At 41.4% G+C, this 20,273-nt stretch overlaps 1 protein-coding gene across 2 annotated transcripts in view; it reads right to left on the reverse strand.

The window, feature by feature from the left end:
* LOC128699201 (adenosylhomocysteinase-like 1) overlaps positions 1-15,234 on the reverse strand; it is a 562,478-nt gene extending 547,244 nt beyond the window's left edge. For both annotated transcript variants that reach the window (XM_070096725.1, XM_070096726.1), the window contains exon 1: positions 15,093-15,234. The gene's annotated coding sequence lies outside the window, so the exon portion shown is untranslated. The remainder of the gene's footprint in view (positions 1-15,092) is intronic.
* Positions 15,235-20,273: the final 5,039 nt, after the last annotated feature.

Genomic DNA, 20,273 nt, shown 5'->3' on the forward strand with positions numbered 1-20,273 from the left:
TTTTGAAGGTTCTATTTATCCATCCTATCATTTTCTTATCAGATGTGATATTTTATACTCAGATCCAGTTTTCATTTCCTCGAGTTTTCCATAGCGAGGTAATTGAAATCTGTCTTCACTGAACTTCATATTGCTTACCGGATGTCCGCTTGCAGATTTGTAGTGTCCTCAATGGATGACACTGTCATGCAAATTCTGGTATCATCAGTAGAGGAGGACACGGTGCTGTGACTTACACCTCTGTCTGTGTCAGATATGAGGATGAGGAACAGGATGAGAGCGAGTACTGTACCTTGTGGAACAGAGCTTTTCACTGTAGCCGCCTCTGATTTTACTCTGTTTACTATTACTCTGTGTTCTGTTTGTGAGAAAGTTATAAATCCATCTGCCAACTTTCCCTGCTCGCTATTACACGATGATCGCACTTGTCAAAGGCTTTCGCAAAGTCTGTGTACTACACCTGTATTTTGTTTGTCTTCCAATGCTTCTAAGACCATGTCGTAATGGTTCAGTATTTGTGAGAGGCAGGAACGACCTTCTTTAAACCCATGCTGCCCTGAGTTGTGCAAATGATGGGTATCCAAGTGGTTGGCGATTTTGCTTCTTAGAACCCCTTTCAAATATTTTTATGATGTGGGACGTTAGTACTATCGGTCTGTAATTATTTGCAATTGCTTTACTGCAACCTTTGTAGAGTGGGGCTGTGTTGTTTTTAGTGACTGTGGGATGACCCGTGTCTATGATCCCTCTCCACAGAATATTAAGGCAAGTGAAAGGAGTTTCTTGCAGTTCTTGACGAACACTGAGTTCCACGAGTCAGGGCCAGGGGCAGAGTGCATGGGGGATGTCACTTGTATTTTTTTCGAAGTCCTGTGATATTAGGGTTATATCCGAAATTCATGAATTAACCATGTGTTGAGTCTGTCAAAAAAAATTCACTAGGTTGTCAATCCTTAGCCTGATTAACGACTCAGTAAACACTGAGTCATACTGGGACTTCAGTATCTCGCTTATTTCTTTGCTTTGCTGATAAGTTCCTTAAATTAGTGCCTGACCAGTCGGGGTATGGCAAGTTGGACTGCGTGCGGCCAGCAGTAACAGACTGGTTGGACTGCGTGCGGCCAGCAGTAACAGACTGGTTGATCAGGCCTTGATCCACAGGGAGCCACCACTACCATTACTATTATCAGTAAGGGCACAGAAAATTTCTAATTTAAATCTAAACAATAAGATGTTCACTGAGGACAAATTTCAGTCACCCCGTTATGAAAAAAATACTGATGAAATAAAGTAGACAACAAACTCGAACCACTCAAGAAAACAGCAGATTATTGTGAGAGACTCTGGAGTCATAATGATAGAAGATCTAATATTCAAGGATCACAACAGCAAAGAAAATTATTGGTTGGATAACCAGAACCTTCAAAACAAGAGATGCCAAGCTAATGATGATCTTCAAGTCACGTAGCCTCTTGACTGCATTTGGCATACACTAACAGCCTCTTTCGAGGCAGGAGAAATTGCAGTTCCAGAGAATATAAACAACCTTTATTGTCAGTACAAATTCAATCACCGAAATTATAGGAATGATTAATATACATTGAAACTGCTCCTTACGGAAGCAGACGGTGTTAAATATCTCCACTGAAAAGCACAGCTGTCATAGGTAACTAAGAGAGAGAACCCATTATGTTAAAAGGGACCAAGACTTTTCAACACCCTGTCTTCAACAGACCCCTAGTTATCTTCAAGAGGGAACTTGATAAGTTCCTCAATCAGTTCCTGATCAGATGGGCTGTGGTGCATATATTGAACTGCGTGCAGCTAGCACCAAAAGCTTGGCAGATCAAGTCATCAACGGGAGGCCTAGACTGGGGCCTGACTATGGGAATAGTGTGATCGTTTTAGCATCACCCACACCGTCACTAGCACCACCACTATTACCAGGAAGCAATGTGTATAGAGCTGCAGGTCAGTGCTCAGACTGTTGAGAACCGACAGGTCCCTGTTCACCCATGTTCGCGGGTGTTCATCTTGCACTAAAGAGGTATGTGTCGAGTGTCGCTTCCAGTGAGTGGTATACTACAGCTAGGTCATGGGTTACAAGGAAATTAAGGCCGAGTAACACCTCAAAATATGGAAATAAAATACTTTTGTGTCAGTGTGTCATAGGCTATAACACGATGGCCTCTACGACCCGGTCTCCGACACTGCACCACCATCCATGACGATACTACCTACCACCTGAAGATTGTGTCAGCTTCCCAAGGATGTGTCAGCCTCCCAAGGATGTATCAGCCTCCCAAGGAGATGAGTCAATTTAGCTCATCCTTGGACCATCCAACGCAGTTTAGGACCTGTGGCGTCAGAGCTCAACTGGGTTGAGCCCCACGTTGATATGAACCCGTCAACTCAGTATTATGAAGGCACACACGCAGTGTTGCAGTTTGTCAACATAGTAACTGCACTCATAACGGAATACTGTGATTCCTAATAGATATATACATGTTTAATTCAAGCTGTTTCAACGTTTGCTCGTTTATTTTGTTGTTTACTTGTCAGATTGTTGTTTGGAGAGGTCGGTAGAGAGAGAGAGAGAGAGAGAGAGAGAGAGAGAGAGAGAGAGAGAGAGAGAGAGAGAGAGAGAGAGAGAGAGAGAGAGAGAGAGAGAGAGAGAGAGAGAAAGGTGGTGTTTATGATTCAAAATAAATGGTGGTTCAGCGTGTCGTTCACCAGGAGGTGAATATCAATATCCAGAGGCTTAACACGGTCACAATTGATCGTAAAATCTGTATTTTATTACTGTAGTTCTGGTAAATGTCTTCCCAATAGAAAACTTCTTACAGAATAACGAGGTTAAATTAACTGCCAGAGTGGTATGTCGTGGATAACTACGTATCCTTATCTCACTCTCGCCCCATCCACTTCTCCCACTCCTCTTTCTTCTTCCCCTTCTCCTCTCATTCCTTTCTCTTTTATTCATTTTGTTTTCTCTTCCTCCCTTCAGTAACTCCAGGTTATGCTGATAGATGTCCCACCAACATTTTAACTGAATCTACCAGTCATTATTACATACACGGGGAGCGCTATACCTACATTGGCCACACATCGCCTGGGGGAATGAAAGGCATTCACGTTCAATCCAAGGATGGGGAGAGCAGACCGAATTCCTTGGATCAAGAGCCCCTCCCAGGCACCAAGAAACCTCCCTTGAGGGGGGCCAAGCCAGTAACAAGTCTCTAGTCAAGGCAAGTGTTGAAATGGGACCAACAGCAGCTTCTTACAGCGAGTGAAAGAGACCTTCAACAGAGCAGACACTTTAACAAATGAACAGCTTTGTTTCAAATTTCACTAAATTTTAATTAGTAACACAAAAGGAAGACACAATATAATCACAAAACTAGTATACAAAGTCTGTCTCACGACGTAACGTTTATCTTATTAAATGTCTTTTGAGTGAATGTAATCACTTTCATCGAAGATACTTTGCAATAAGAATGCAATACAGAGACCTTAATTTTTATTCCCCTTCTGTGTAAACAACCCACAGCACAGCAGGTGTCAGGCAACTCAAAATCCTTCAAATGAAACACTATTTTGGTTACGACTCGCCTGAGATAAACACAGCATGAGAGGCACATCCATGATCGGTAATACAGTGGACGCTCACCCTACAACGTCATGTACAAACGCACTATGGAAATAAACACCAGCAATACAAAAAAAAACTAGCTACTAATAATGATGTATGAGATTGTAAGCCTAATACTGCGTTGGAATATATAATTACTCTCACTTGCACTTCCTGAACAATAGTTAGCAAAACTTGATGGGAACTTAAACAGGGATTCAAGAATATATATACATATAGATGTTGATAAATTAGACATGTGCAACACTTGGGTATCTTTATTGAGGAAACGTTTCGCCACACACTGGCTTCATCAGTCAATAAAGATACCCAAGTGTTGCACGTGTCTAATTTATCAGCTTGTCGGTTCTCTGAACCATTTATCTACACATAGAAGTATCTCTCAACGTACATATATACACTGAAAGATACGTCTCTCTTGTATATACACATATAGGTGTGTCTCTCTCATTGTATATAATAACGAGAGGTGTATATCTCTCGGTGTTTACACAAGCAGTTTCTTCAAATTCCTATTTTAAAAATCAAAGTATTCGTGATGTTGGTGAACCAATGAATTGCAGCCTTAATGATCTACGTGGGTTGAAAGATGTGGGGGAAGGGAAGTGAGGAGTAAAGCCAGCGAAGAGCAGGGGATCCACGAGTACAATTAGAGAACACTGTGTCAACATCCGTGGTCCAAGACTCAACATACTACCAGCAGATGCCAGAAATATTGTTGAAACGAATATAGAAGTTTTCAAGCAGCAGTTGGACAGCTTTCTCCTACGAGTACCTGATCATCAAGTTGTGATGGTTATGTGGACCTGCCTGCCGGCGGCTTTGAGGGGATAAGAACTCTCGAAACAGGCTTATTTAATATAACTCTGAGTGGTGCTTTAAAAACACACTAATGAAAAATATATATACCTGAAGAAAAACTTATAGACGCACACAAATTCCAGTAGACCAATACAATCTATTAAAGCAGACAAGTATAATAATAAAGAGATCTTCCCAGTGCAAGTAGCAATATCATCTTAAAGACGCTGCATGAGCTGGAGACAAATTAATACCAAATCTAGCAAGATGGAGAAAGGAAAGTTAATATGAGACCTAACGAGAGGCGCACACCTATAGAGGGCTGGTGTTAAATCTCTCTCTCTCTCTCGCCCGCGCACACGCGCGCACACGCACAGACACGCACAGACGCACGCACGCACACACACACACACACACACACACACACACACACACACACACACACACACACACACACACACACACACAATCACAGCAGTAAGGAGAAGGATTGGCTGCTTAACTAGGAACTTCAAACAAGACATGCCAATGTTTTTTTTTTATAGACTGAAATGATGCATACTAATAGACCCGTTCAAGCGAAATTGCAGAGCTACAGAATGTACGGAGAAGATGCAATGCCTGCATAATATCAGTAAAGCATGCAAATTACTGTGAATACTTCAAGTCCTTCGATAAGTACTCCCTAGAACGTAGGCGAGAAAGTTACATAATAATTTACATCTAAAAAACTCTGGAGGTATTGGTCCCAAATCTGCACATTGATATTACTCCCTACAAAAATAAAATACTCAGCGGGCAGAGGAAAATACCCTCATTGAAAATGTTAAGTACAATGAGCACACCACACACCAGAGCTAAGGGGAATGTCCTACGAAGAAAGGTTAAGGGAAAACAGTCTGACAACACTGGAGGACAGGAGGGTCAGGGGAGACATGATAACGACATACAAAATACTGCGTGGAATAGGCAAGGTGGACAGAGACAGGATGTTCCAGAGATGGGACACACAAACAAGGGGTCACAATTGGAAGCTGAAGACTCAGATGAGTCAAAGGGATGTTAGGAAGTATTTCTTCAGTCATACAGTAGTTAGGAAGTGGAATAGTCAATAGTCTGACAACCGATGTAGTGGAGGCAGGAACCACACATAGTTTTAAGACGAGGTACGATAAAGCTCGTGGAGAAGGGTGAGGGAGGACCCAGTAGCGGTCAGTGAGGAGGCGGGGCCAGAAGCTAAGTCTCGACCCCTGCAACCACAATCAGGTGAGTTAGGTGAGCACACTAAGAGACAGCTCAACAAGAGTAAAGGAACCTACACTTCACATAAGAAGAATCACAAGTAGACCCACGACTATCTGAGTGAATTTTGTAAGTTTCTCAAATCAGTTGTGGTGAGCCTGGCTGTGGTGATTATTGTTGGTGTGCGTGCAGCAGCCAGCACCACCAGCACTGTCCATCAGGCCAGTAACCGGAGAAGGTACAGGGATAACCCTTGAAACCTTCTTACAGGCAACATAGGTACCATTGGTAAACACCAGGTTTCATCTTGGCGGCTAGCTCTTACTTTTCCCTGCTTTTTCTTGATTATTTCTCCATCTTTAGCTAAGCGTTTCCCATTCATATAGTGTGATTTTGGTGTGCAGAGTTAGGACCAATTTTTCTCCCTTAAGTTTCAAGAAGTACAATTCGACGGATGTCAGACCTTTCAAATAATTTATAATGTCTGACTGGATTTATTCTGTACCTTCTCCACATCTGCAATTTTGCTTGTATGTTAACGTTCCGACACATCATACGAGACATCATCTCAGTCAGGTCCTCTACACGTTATACATCAGCATATGTAGTGCCGAATAGGTAAAAATAGTCAATTAGCAAGAATTCGTCTAAAATTAAGTCCTTTCTAAAATTTTCTCTTATACTTTTAGATATATATATTTTTAATTTATGTTAATGTAAAAATTAATAATTTGTACCCAAAGAACCTTAGAAAACTTACCTAACCTTATTATAACAAGCGAAATTTAATTTATCCTAATCTAACTAAATATATTTTAGATAAGTTTACAATAAACAAACACAATGAAATATATTTTTTCGTTAGGTTCTGAAGGATTTTTACGAAATTATTGCATAAACAAATTTCCGATTGCCTTATTCGGCAAGAAGAACGTTGCTATTTAAGCCAAAATAGCAAGTTTACCTATTCGGCACGACATATATATATATATATATATATATATATATATATATATATATATATATATATATATATATATAAATATATATATATATATATAATGACATGTGTGACTTTGCGTTAGGTAAGAGGGAACAAAAGCAGGTCTGGTGATACAATTGTTCTTATTAAAATGCTCTTTGTATGTAAATTTCTGAATAGTATCTTGTAAGAAAGAGATGATGTGTGTTGCTTTGTTTGAGGATGTAATCTGGGTGTGTTGCGCGAGTGATGCACTTACTACAAACTTGTTATTCATGTGTGAGTCTTGTGTTTCCTGCTGCACTCCACTACTATGTATCCTACAGCGCCTAAAATTTGTGCCAGGTAAGCAAAATATGTATATTCATCTTGCATACATGTTAACTTGTATATTTGAAGCCAACTCCGAGGGTCACTGCCCCCCACCCACCTTTATGCCTTCGGTGAGTTTCGAGAGTCTTTCTACTCCCGGAGCCCGGCCATGGGCCAGGCTCGTCTGGTGCCAGCCTGATCAATCAGGCTGTTGCTGCTGGAGACCCACTGCCCCACACATCCATCATAGCCTGGTTGATCTGGTACCTGGTGAAGATACTTTTTCCAGTTTTTACCTTGAAGGCGATTACACTTGTTCCAGAAGTGTTTCTATCTTTTGATAAGATACTGAAAAATCTGGGTTCAAGAATGTTGATCCAGTGTTCCCTTAGTGGCCACCGCACCCCTGCTCTTCACTGTGTTTATTTTACACTTCCTCCCATATCTCTCACTTCAGTATGTTATGGCAGTGTCAAGATTTGAGACCAGGCACTCGAGTACTTTCCACGTATATATTATCATGTATCCCTCCTTGCTAAAGCGAGTACATGTTCAAAACTTTAAGACGTTCCCAGTAATTTAATATTTTACTGGCTCTATACGGGATATAAAAGATCTCTGTACTTGTTCAAGCACTGATATTTCTCCTCCCCTGAATGAGGCCGTCAACACTGAACAATATTCCAAACGAGGAAGATATAGCGATTTGAAAAGTGTCACCACTGGCGATATTTCCCTTGTTTTAAAAGGTTCTCAATACCCACCCCTGATAAGGTCTTCTGGATGATGGCCTGATCAACCAGGCAGTTGGTCTAGCCGCATGCCCTGCAACATAGGATAATCAGGAACAAACCTGAGGAACTTACAAAGTTGCTTCTTGAAAACAGGTGGGAGTCTGTTGTTAATGCATGTTATGCAAGAATGGTGTTGAAAAGTCTCGGTCCATTTACTCTCATCAAGTTATCTCACAGTGTGCTTACTGAACCTTTGCTCTACATCGATGGTATTTTACACGGCTTGCTGAGCCTCCTGCTGTAGTAATGTCGGGGTGCAGATTTCTGGCTAACGTTCCAGAGAGTATAGTTCAACGTACTTAAGAAATTTCCAATAATTCAGGTGCTTGACTAAATTTCTATATACAGTGAAGGTTCTCTCTACATTCTAAGCTTCTGTCATTTGTGCCTAATCAACCAGACTGATGCTGTTATCGGCCCACAGGCCTATTTATTTCATCTGGTAATCTTAACAAGTCTTAGTCCACATCTTACCCATGAAACCTTAATTATTTGTTTCGCCAATATTTCCTATCTCTTAGAAGAATAAAGAACCTTGAAAGTTGATACACTTGATACAGATTGAAATACTTCCGCATGGGAGACACATGTAGGAAGACACATGAAAATCCAGATTACAAAAGAAGGAGATTATAAAGATAAGATATTTTTTTTTATTTCTTTTTGGGGGGAGAGGGGATAAAATTACAGATACTGGAGCTAGATAGTCAGGTAATATTATATAATAAATAATGATAGTAACAGACGAAGAGCCAAGAGGAAAAAAAAAAAGATTCATACAGAGCATGAAGAAACAAAATAGAGAAATTAGTCACCATAATTCAAGTAGTAGCTTAGAAAAGCAAGAAAAAGAGGTAAGAAGGCGTGGGGGGAAAATGTAGAACGAAAACAACAGAAATTTGGGAACTAAAAGCTAGAAGTACGCGAGTACTGTATTTGTATGAAGGAAAACTGGCAATTTAAAAATGATATATCATAGGCAGAAACAGAACCAAAATTACTTCATAGCCACATAAGAAAGAATATGACTATAAAGTCAAGTGACATGGCTGAAGAAGAAAGGAACAAACACGAGACTTTCAACTTTTATTAAAGACGAGCTACAATACGCATACGCTTCCCCCACCCTCGATCATCCACCAATGAACATTTCCAAAAGATAGGGAAGACCAGAAGATTTGCAACAAAACTTACCTCTGAGATAAGAGACTTTTGATATGCTACGAAACTCGGTCTGATAACCCTAGGAAAGAGGAAAGGAGAAAGGGGCCATGATAACTATTTATATCAAAAGAGGCATCCACAGGACAGACGGAAACAAGCAGTTTGACAAAAGAGGATCATACAAGAGAACATAGTCGGAAATTACACATACGGACTAGCCAAAAGAATATCGGAGCTCTCCTCAGTCTTAATAATGGTTGAAAAGGAATGAGCTACACGTACACAAAGGATCACTCGATGCACTTTCAAGAGTAGATATAACAGATGGGAAGGCTAGAATCTAGTAGATATCAGTCAAGCCAAGCCAAAAAGAGGACCACAAGTAGGCAAGTACAAAAATAGTAGGTACACGTGGGGAGGAAGAGCTAGAAGGCGAGCAACAGCTAGAGGGTAAGTAAATACTAGGTGAGTAAATACATTACATAATTGGGCGAGTAAATACAAGTGGGTGAGTAAATATACAAGTGGTGAGTAAATATACAAGTGGTGAGAAAATATACAGAGGGTGAGAAACAGAGTTGATGACAAAGTCACACACAGGGTAGGCGCCTTAATATTGGTAGATCAGCAACAATCATATTGGACACGTCACTACTGGACACGTCACTACTGGACACGTCACTACTGGACACGTCACTACTGGACACGTCACTACTTAACACCCCGATCTTCTCTCCCTCCCTCCTACCTCTCAACACTCCACTTGTTCCTTCCTCATCCAGCACCATCCTCACCTCTCTTCCTTCTTACCTCTCACTACTCATGTTCTCACCTCTCGCTACTCATATTCACCATTCTTCTCATCTCATTACTCATGTTTACCATCATTCTCACATCACAACTTTAAAGCATCTCTCAGTATCATCACATGGCAACTACATACGCCTAGAAACGATCGTCTTAGCAGTAACTTACTTAGGTCAAAGGTTCATCACAAAAGAGAGTAAGGTTCAAGGTTCACCTCAGCCGTGACAAAGGCTCAAGGTTCACCTCAGCAGTGACAGAGGTTCAAGGTTCACATCAGCAGTGACAGAGGCTCAAGGTTCATCTCAGCAGTGACAGAGGCTCAAGGTTCACCTCAGCAGTTTACAGAGGTTTAAGGTTTATCAACTACACGTGGGTCATCAAGAAACTTTACTCCAGTTTTTAATTTAGGATGTAAAGTTTTAACCAAGTAACTTGCTTCACTGAGCACTGAACAGTAACTTGCTTCACTGAGCACTGAACAGTAACTTGCTTCACTGAGCACTGAACAGTAACTTGCTTCACTGAGCACTGAACAGTAACTTGCTTCACTGAGCACTGAACAGTAACTTGCTTCACTGAGCACTGAACAGTAACTTGCTTCACTGAGCACTGAACAGTAACTTGCTTCACTGAGCACTGAACAGTAACTTGCTTCACTGAGCACTGAACAGTAACTTGCTTCACTGAGCACTGAACAGTAACTTGCTTCACTGAGCACTGAACAGTGACTTGCTTCACTGAGCACTGAACAGTAACTTGCTTCACTGAGCACTGAACAGTAACTTGCTTCACTGAGCACTGAACAGTGACTTGCTTCACTGAGCACTGAACAGTGACTTGCTTCACTGAGCACTGAACAGTGACTTGCTTCACTGAGCACTGAACAGTGACTTGCTTCACTGAGCACTGAACAGTAACTTGCTTCACTGAGCACTGAACAGTAACTTGCTTCACTGAGCACTGAACAGTAACTTGCTTCACTGAGCACTGAACAGTAACTTGCTTCACTGAGCACTGAACAGTAACTTGCTTCACTGAGCACTGAACAGTGACTTCCTTCACTGAGCACTGAACAGTGACTTGCTTCACTGAGCACTGAACAGTGACTTGCTTCACTGAGCACTGAACAGTGACTTGCTTCACTGAGCACTGAACAGTAACTTGCTTCACTGAGCACTGAACAGTAACTTGCTTCACTGAGCACTGAACAGTAACTTGCTTCACTGAGCACTGAACAGTAACTTGCTTCACTGAGCACTGAACAGTAACTTGCTTCACTGAGCACTGAACAGTAACTTGCTTCACTGAGCACTGAACAGTAACTTGCTTCACTGAGCACTGAACAGTAACTTGCTTCACTGAGCACTGAACAGTAACTTGCTTCACTGAGCACTGAACATTAACTTGCTTCACTGAGCACTGAACAGTAACTTGATTCAGTGTACACTGACCAGTAACTCACTTCACTGTAACAATGACCAGTAACTCACTTCACTGTAACAATGACCAGTAACTCACTTCACTGTAACAATGACCAGTAACTCACTTCACTGTAACAATGACCAGTAACTCACTTCACTGTAACAATGACCAGTAACTCACTTCACTGTAACAATGACCAGTAACTCACTTCACTGTAACAATGACCAGTAACTCACTTCACTGTAACAATGACCAGTAACTCACTTCACTGTAACAATGACCAGTAACTCACTTCACTGTAACAATGACCAGTAACTCACTTCACTGTAACAATGACCAGTAACTCACTTCACTGTAACAATGACCAGTAACTCACTTCACTGTAACAATGACCAGTAACTCACTTCACTGCAACAATGACCAGTAACTCACTTCACTGTAACACTGACAGAGCAACACTTCCCAAGAACAGGTTGAGCGCAAGTAAACAAACAAATCGTGTTATTATATATATATATATATATATATATATATATATATATATATATATATATATATATATATATATATATATATATATATATATATATATATATATTGGAAAAAAATCCTGCAACATTAGATTTCCCAGAGCGTGAACCCAACTTAAGTTGAGGGAAAGGACGGGGTGGGAAGAACAGACCCGCACATGTCTACTCGGGGATGCCACGTTCTTGAAGACCACACAGGCTAATGTACTTTATACTACTACTTGTATGTATCTATGCGTATTTAATCTAAACAGATTAATTTAGCTTAGTAATCATTTCATCTCTCACAACCTACATTAATTATAGGCAGCAGGGACTCCTGCAGCCTGCCATGAGTGCCCACTGGGTATGCAGAAGCCGGGTACCCAGTCAGTTACATACGAAACTATGGAGAGTGAATACATGTCTTGTGCAGTGAAGTACTCTAACATTTGATAACATATTACGACCTGAATTAGATAACATTTCACCACGATAACAACTATCTTGCTACTGTATCAGGCAGTTACACGTGACTCACACAGGTACCTCAGGTGTCCACAGCCTCCATCACCCCTCCACATAAGTACCTCGCGTAGATTGAGTGCACATTCTTTGTACTTTGGGGTAACATGCAGAGGGTCTATTCGATTACCTCCACCAGATATCTACAGTGTGACTATCTCAACACAACTGCCCATGTGTAACTAGAGGTAAGAAAAGAATTCAGATAACTAAAAATGAGATGGCAGGTTTCTGGGCTGGATTACACAAATGACGACATGGATCACTAACCTAACCAGTCATAGTCCATGGACACCTATTCTGCGCGCGCGCGCGCACACACACACACACACACACACACACACACACACACACACACACACACACACACACACACACACACACACACACACACACACACTCACACTCACACTCACACTCACACTCAGTTTAAGGTGGATTATAATGAGGGGTAAATGAATTTACAGTCGTTTATTAAGACAAACTGAGTTCACAGACCATATCCATATGGCTTTGAGGTAGGGGAAAATAGTTTTACTACTAAAGCTCCTGGGCTCTGGGGAGGAATCAGCTGGGTTTCAGTAAACATGTACAAAAGTACTGATTCCGAAATTTCCCTATTGAAGCTCCATAGCTCAGTGGTAAAGCATTGGACCTGTCATTTCCAGGACCATAGTTCAAGCCCTCCATCCATCTTTGTGTGTATGTGTATATATAATAAATAAATAAATAAATATATATATATATATATATATATATATATATATATATATATATATATATATATATATATATATATATATATATATATATATATATATATATATATATATATAGTTTTGGCCCACCTCATGGTGAGCGAAAATCACACATGACGCTCTAACCCATGAACCACGTAATTCTACAAGAATGACGCACCTAGCAGAGCTAGGTGTTTTACCGTCATTCAAGGACATACGGTGGTGTGGGTGCCTTTGGGCTAATTTCATTATGGATGGTGACTTTCCTGATGCAGAAGGCGTTTTCCAGCAGGATCTTGCTCCATCGCATCTGCTAGAAAAATGACAGGATGGATAATGAGAACCTTCAAAACGAGGGATGCCAAGCCCATGATGACACTCTTCAGGTCACTTGTTCTATCTAGGCTGGAATATTGCTGCACACTAACAGCACCTTTCAAGGCAGGTGAAATTGCTGACCTAGAAAATGTACAGAGAACCTTCACGGCGCGCATAACGGAGATAAAACACCTCAGTTACTGGGAGCGCTTGAGGTTCCTAAACCTGTATTCCCTGGAACGCAGGCGGGAGAGATACATGATTATATACACCTGGAAAATCCTAGAGGGACTAGTACCGAACTTGCACACGAAAATCACTCACTACCAAAGCAAAAGACTTGGCAGACGATGCAACATCCCTCCAATGAAAAGCAGGGGTGTCACTAGCACGTTAAGAGACCATACAATAAGTGTCAGGGGCCCGAGACTGTTCAACTGCCTCCCAGCATACATAAGGGGGATTACCAACAGACCCCTGGCAGTCTTCAAGCTGGCACTGGACAAGCACCTAAAGTCGGTTCCTGATCAGCCGGGCTGTGGCTCGTACGTTGGTTTGCGTGCAGCCAGCAGTAACAGCCTGGTTGATCAGGCTCTGATCCACCAGGCGGCCTGGTCACAGACCGGGCCGGGGGGGCGTTGACCCCCGGAACTCTCTCCAGGTAAACTCCAGATGCCACACTTCCAGAAAAATGCTGACTTTCTTCAGAGAGAATGGGCTAAACATTCTAAACTGACCTGGAAACTCTCCTGACTTCAACCCAATTGAGAATCTATGGACAATAACCAAACGCAGGATTGCAAGAAAGGACTGTTCAACTGTGAAGAAGGTAATTTCTGCTCTTAATAGGACCTAGTACTACAATGAAGAACTTGCCAAAATATGTTCTACATTGGCTGATTTTACGTCAAAGTGCACAACAATACTTATAAAAGAAAAGGGTAATCATATCTCTGATTAAATCAATTATTTTTCATATCATTGTCGTGTATTTTTCAAAAGAACATTAATTGTCCAAATAGAAGTTTTATTTCATCACTGTCCCAATTAATATGCAGACTACTGTATATATTATGTATATTAAATTCTGTCATAAAATACATCTGACCTGACCGTCTAGGCCTGGTCTAGGACCGGGCCGCGGGGGCAATGACCCCCGGAACTTAATACTGTTGACCTACACATACGCATTCAGTAATCTAAGAGAAGTGATCCCTTGAGAAATTGTGTTTGGTATTAAGAGCATGGCAACATTGTGACCTTTACAATGCTTGGATACACATTACGGAACACTCACTGGCTTACTGTGACCTTTATACTGTTTGGATACACATTACGGAACCCATACTGAGTTATTTCGAACTTTATGAGGCTTACACACATTACAGGATACACAGTGGGTTATGTTGTTCTGTGTCCCCCACACAGCCACCACTATGATAACTGCCACTATCTCTCTCACTTGTATTCTTTAGTTGGAATTCATCTCACTTGCTATCACCTGGCTCATCTAATACTTAGTGTTCGTGAGTGCAAGATGATGCAAGGAGCAAGACGTACGGGGAAGTGGATGAAATGGTCACTTACGCACATTTCGCCTCAGTTCCTCTCTCACCACTCTGACTCTTTCACACGAGAGTTGCACCAGACATTATTCCACTGTCATCTTCATGGAGTGGCGGCTCACACACTTCTCTACCTCAAGATTTACTCTTTAATTATTTACATATACATTTCAATAGCGAGGAAGACTACAAATCACTTCTTTTCATCTTGAAGCAAACAGCCGACCAGACACTACCACAAATCATTCTAGCGATTTACATTTTGTGGTTTAGGTGTGTGAGATCATTAAGGTGTGAGGTGGTGCACATGTGCATAGGTACATGTGCAGGAATGACAGTGCACGTGTGGTGGTGGAGGGAGCGAGCAGATATTACGTGCACCACACACGACTCACTGTGGTAGACTGTCTCTTCTTCCAACCCCAGCACCATCGTCGCCGCCGCCACCACCGCCACCTAAACCACCGACTCCACCACCATCACCGTAACAGCAAGATCAGCACCAGCTGCAACAGTAGTAGTACCTAGAGCAACTGTAGCAACAACAACAGCAACAATGGGAGCTGCAACAAAAGTAGGAACAGTGGCACCAAAAGCAGCAGCAAATTCAACAACAAAAGCAGCTGCTAGTTCAATAATATCAACAGCAGCAACCGGGAAGCTGCAACAACAGTAGCAACTATTACAAAAGTACCAGCAACTTCAACAATATAAACAGCAGCAGCACCTTTTCAGCTGTTTTTTCGTCTTACATTCCTCCATCGTTTCTTTCATTTTCTCTGCTTTTGTTAACATGGTTCCTCCATCCCTGCCTGACTCACCGCCATCCTCACTCCCTCCCCTTGGTTCCTGCCTACACCTTCCTTCTCTGTTTCCCCTCAACCATCTCGCTCGCTGCTTGTCTCCGTTCATCACTCATTTCATTTATTAATTTCTTCCTCCCTTCCATCTTCTCTCCTTTATTTCATCAATCCTTTCTCTCTCGAGTCATTCTCGCTTCTTCCTCTCCCTTGTTTACTGCCACTATCTATTCCCATTTTCAACCTCCTAACATCACAGATCCAATCAATTCATTCTCGACTCGATTCAGGTCTTCTGCAACCTCTGACGACCCACAATACGACATTCCCTAGTCTCACTCCCTTTTACCTCTCACATTACCCAATGCCCTCTCACGACCCCCACAACTTCTCACAGCCCTCTCTCAACATATGCTAGACCCTCTCATAACATACCCAATACCTGTCAACATCTGTGACACCAACATCTTTATAAGTGTTACGAAGATTGCTCAAAACACAGAATCACAATAATTGCACAACACAAACTAACGTGGGTTTAGAGAAGGTCGCTCGTACTTCTTACAACCGGAGAAGTAGCATACCCACTCCGACAAGTGTGACCATGGTATTATAGCACACACAATGCATGCACCAGATGGTATATGGGTCTTTAAGTTCCTAATAAATCAGACACAAAGATTATTGGTCAGTGACATTAAAGTCAAGAGGCTTCCGGTGAATAGTTCCGTCATCAGTAGTGGTGGTGGTGACGGACGTAGAATTACCGTAAACCAGCCTCTTCCTACAATTATTTAGCCTTCTTTACATTTCTGGTCCCAGTTGTGATTTGACAATGATCCAGGACGGACCGAAACCTCGTCTGAAGTTTCCTCTCCAAAGTTTGTTACTTGAGAATTATTTCAACCACGGTATTATGATAAGTAAGACGTGTGTGTCTTACTGATGAACTTGTCAGTATTGTATACCATTAATGTCACCTTATTGTTACTTGTACAACCAATATCACTTTACGGTACAACAACCTCAACCTTCATTATGAAGAACCATAAAATTAAGCAGTTTATAGTTAAGAAAAACAGTAGTGGTGGTTGTGGGTGGTGAGGGGGGGGGGTGATGGTGAGGGGGTGGTGGTGGATGGTGAGGGGGTGGTGGTGGATGGTGAGGGGGTGGTGGTGGATGGTGAGGGGGTGGTGGTGGATGGTGAGGGGGTGAGGGTGGTGATGGTGAGGGGGGTGGAGGAAAGAAGTTGGGGATGTGGAAGAAGGAAGAGTGGAGGGAGAGAGGTAGGGAAGATGGATGGAAAGAGGGAGGGAGGGAGGGTGAAAGGGAGATTGAGGGAGAGGTACGAGAAAGAATCAATATAAGTAGAGGCGATGGAAGGTTGAGTGAGGAGACGGTAAACTGGGGAGAGAGAAGAGAGAAGGGGGAAAAAGAAGGGTGAAGAGGTGCAGGAGAAAAGGGTGTTTAGAGGAGAAAAGGGAGTGTGTAGAAGAGAACAGGGAGAGAGTAGAGAAGGAGAGTGTAGAAGAGAAGGAGAGTGTAGAAGAGAAGGAGAGTGTAGAAGAGGAGGAGAGTGTAGAAGAGGAGAAGAAGGAGAGTGTAGAAGAGGAGAAAGGAGAGTGTAGAAGAGGAGGAGGAGGAGAGTGTAGAAGAGGAGAAGAAGGAGAGTGTAGAAGAGGAGAAGAAGGAGAGTGTAGAAGAGGAGGAGGAGAGTGTAGGAGGAGGAGGAGAGTGTAGAAGAGGAGGAGGAGGAGAGTGTAGAAGAGGAGGAGGAGGAGAGTGTAGAAGAGGAGGAGAGTGTAGAAGAGGAGAAGAAGGAGAGTGTAGAAGAGGAGAAAGGAGAGTGTAGAAGAGGAGGAGGAGGAGAGTGTAGAAGAGGAGAAGAAGGAGAGTGTAGAAGAGGAGAAGAAGGAGAGTGTAGAAGAGGAGAAGAAGGAGAGTGTAGAAGAGGAGGAGGAGAGTGTAGGAGGAGGAGGAGAGTGTAGAAGAGGAGGAGGAGGAGAGTGTAGAAGAGGAGAAGAAGGAGAGTGTAGAAGAGAAGAAGGAGAGTGTAGAAGAGGAGAAGAAGGAGAGTGTAGAAGAGGAGAAGGAGAGTGTAGAAGAGGAGGAGGAGAGTGTAGAAGAGGAGGAGGAGGAGAGTGTAGAAGAGGAGGAGGAGAGTGTAGAAGAGGAGGAGGAGAGTGTAGAAGAGGAGGAGGAGGAGAGTGTAGAAGAGGAGGAGGAGGAGAGTGTAGAAGAGGAGGAGGAGGAGAGTGTAGAAGAGGAGGAGGAGGAGAGTGTAGAAGAGGAGAAGGAGAGTGTAGAAGAGGAGAAGGAGAGTGTAGAAGAGGAGAAGGAGAGTGTAGAAGAGGAGGAGGAGAAAGGGGAGAGTGTAGAGGGGTCATCATTAAGCCTTCACATGTTTGGCTGGCAAAGTGCCTCATCTAATTACTACATTCAAAGGAGCCCCCTGATTGGCTGATGACCAACACGCACGCATACATACATACATACGCTCGCGCGCGCGCGCGTGCACAGGCGCACACACTTAATTGGTTGATGAAGCAAGACATACACCGAGCCTTTGTTTACATAATGACAGACTCAGCAGCCAGTGTAAGAGACCAAGGACAAGCATCAATACTAATACAACAACAACAATAATACAAAGGAAAAAGAAAATCTTGAAAAATGAAATAAAAGTATTGAAGAGTTCTCAACTGGAGGACAAAACAGTACACAGGTTAAGTGAAGAGTTCTCAACTGGAGGACAAAACAGTACACAGGTTAAGTGAAGAGTTCTCAACTGGAGGACAAAACAGTACACAGGTTAAGTGAAGAGTGGGAATGAGCCAAGGTTAGCTGATATTACAAACACAAGAGTAAAGGTGGACACAGAACTGGTAAAGAGTAAAGACAAACAAATGTTAGAGAGCAAAGATGGATAAAAGAACTGGTAAAACATACAGTTGATAGGGAGACAAATCCTGAAGTATACAACAAGAAAGATGAAGAAGAAATAAAGTAAAACAAAAACTAAATAGATATAACTAGCTCAGATCACAGAAAATGTCAACCAAAGTCTCGAGTAGATAAAATGATGATAGAAATAGGCAAAATATACGACAACATTCAAAAATAAAGGAAAAAACTAAACTAGAGCAGCAGGCTGTACCAGTATTAAATACGAAAATGTCAGAAGTATGCAGTAGCTGCAGCTCTGCTGCTGGTGCTGTTGCTGGTGCTGCTGCTACTGGTGCTGCTACTGCTACTGGTGCTGCTGCTGCTACTACTGCTGGTGCTGTTGCTGCTACTGTTGCTGCTGCGTGGTGTCCACACCTCAATAAACAAGTGTAAGACAACACGTGCACAGAACAACTACACAATGGATCCAAGAGCTAAACAACTTAAGTTATAATGAAGCGCTGAAAAGACTTCAGATGATGACCAGACTGATAACACGACAAGATCAACACAACATAACATTATATGATGAAGCTTCATAACAGCTTCAACATAACATTATATGAAGCTTCATAACAGCTTCAACATAACATTATATGATGAAGCTTCATAACAGCTTCAACATAACATTATATGAAGCTTCATAACAGCTTCAACATAACATTATATGAAGCTTCATAACAGCTTCAACATAACATTATATGATGAAGCTTCATAACAGCTTCAACATAACATTATATGAAGCTTCATAACAGCTTCAACATAACATTATATGAAGCTTCATAACAGCTTCAACATAACATTATATGAAGCTTCATAACAGCTTCAACATAACATTATATGATGAAGCTTCATAACAGCTTCAACATATTATATGATGAAGCTTCATAACAGCTTCAACATAACATATGAAGCTTCATAACAGCTTCAACATAACATATGAAGCTTCATAACAGCTTCAACATAACATATGAAGCTTCATAACAGCTTCAACATAACATTATATGAAGCTTCATAACAGCTTCAACATAACATTATATGATGAAGCTTCATAACAGCTTCAACATAACATATGAAGCTTCATAACAGCTTCAACATAACATATGAAGCTTCATAACAGCTTCAACATAACATATGAAGCTTCATAACAGCTTCAACATAACATATGAAGCTTCATAACAGCTTCAACATAACATATGAAGCTTTATAACAGCCTCAACATAACATTATATGAAGCTTCATAACAGCCTCAACATAACATTATATGAAGCTTCATAACAGCTTCAACACAACATTATATAATGAAGCTTCATAACAGCTTCAACATAACATTATATAATGAAGCTTCATAACAGCTTCAACATAACATTATATAATGAAGCTTCATAACAGCTTCAACACAACATTATATAATGAAGCTTCATAACAGCTTCAACATAACATTATATAATGAAGCTTCATAACAGCTTCAACATAACATTATATAATGAAGCTTCATAACAGCTTCAACACATTATATAATGAAGCTTCATAACAGCTTCAACATAACATTATATAATGAAGCTTCATAACAGCTTCAACATAACATTATATAATGAAGCTTCATAACAGCTTCAACACAACATTATATAATGAAGCTTCATAACAGCTTCAACATAACATTATATAATGAAGCTTCATAACAGCTTCAACAT

The sequence above is a fragment of the Cherax quadricarinatus genome, chromosome 54, assembly GCF_038502225.1.
Source record: "Cherax quadricarinatus isolate ZL_2023a chromosome 54, ASM3850222v1, whole genome shotgun sequence".
NCBI classification, from domain to species: Eukaryota; Metazoa; Arthropoda; class Malacostraca; order Decapoda; family Parastacidae; genus Cherax; species Cherax quadricarinatus.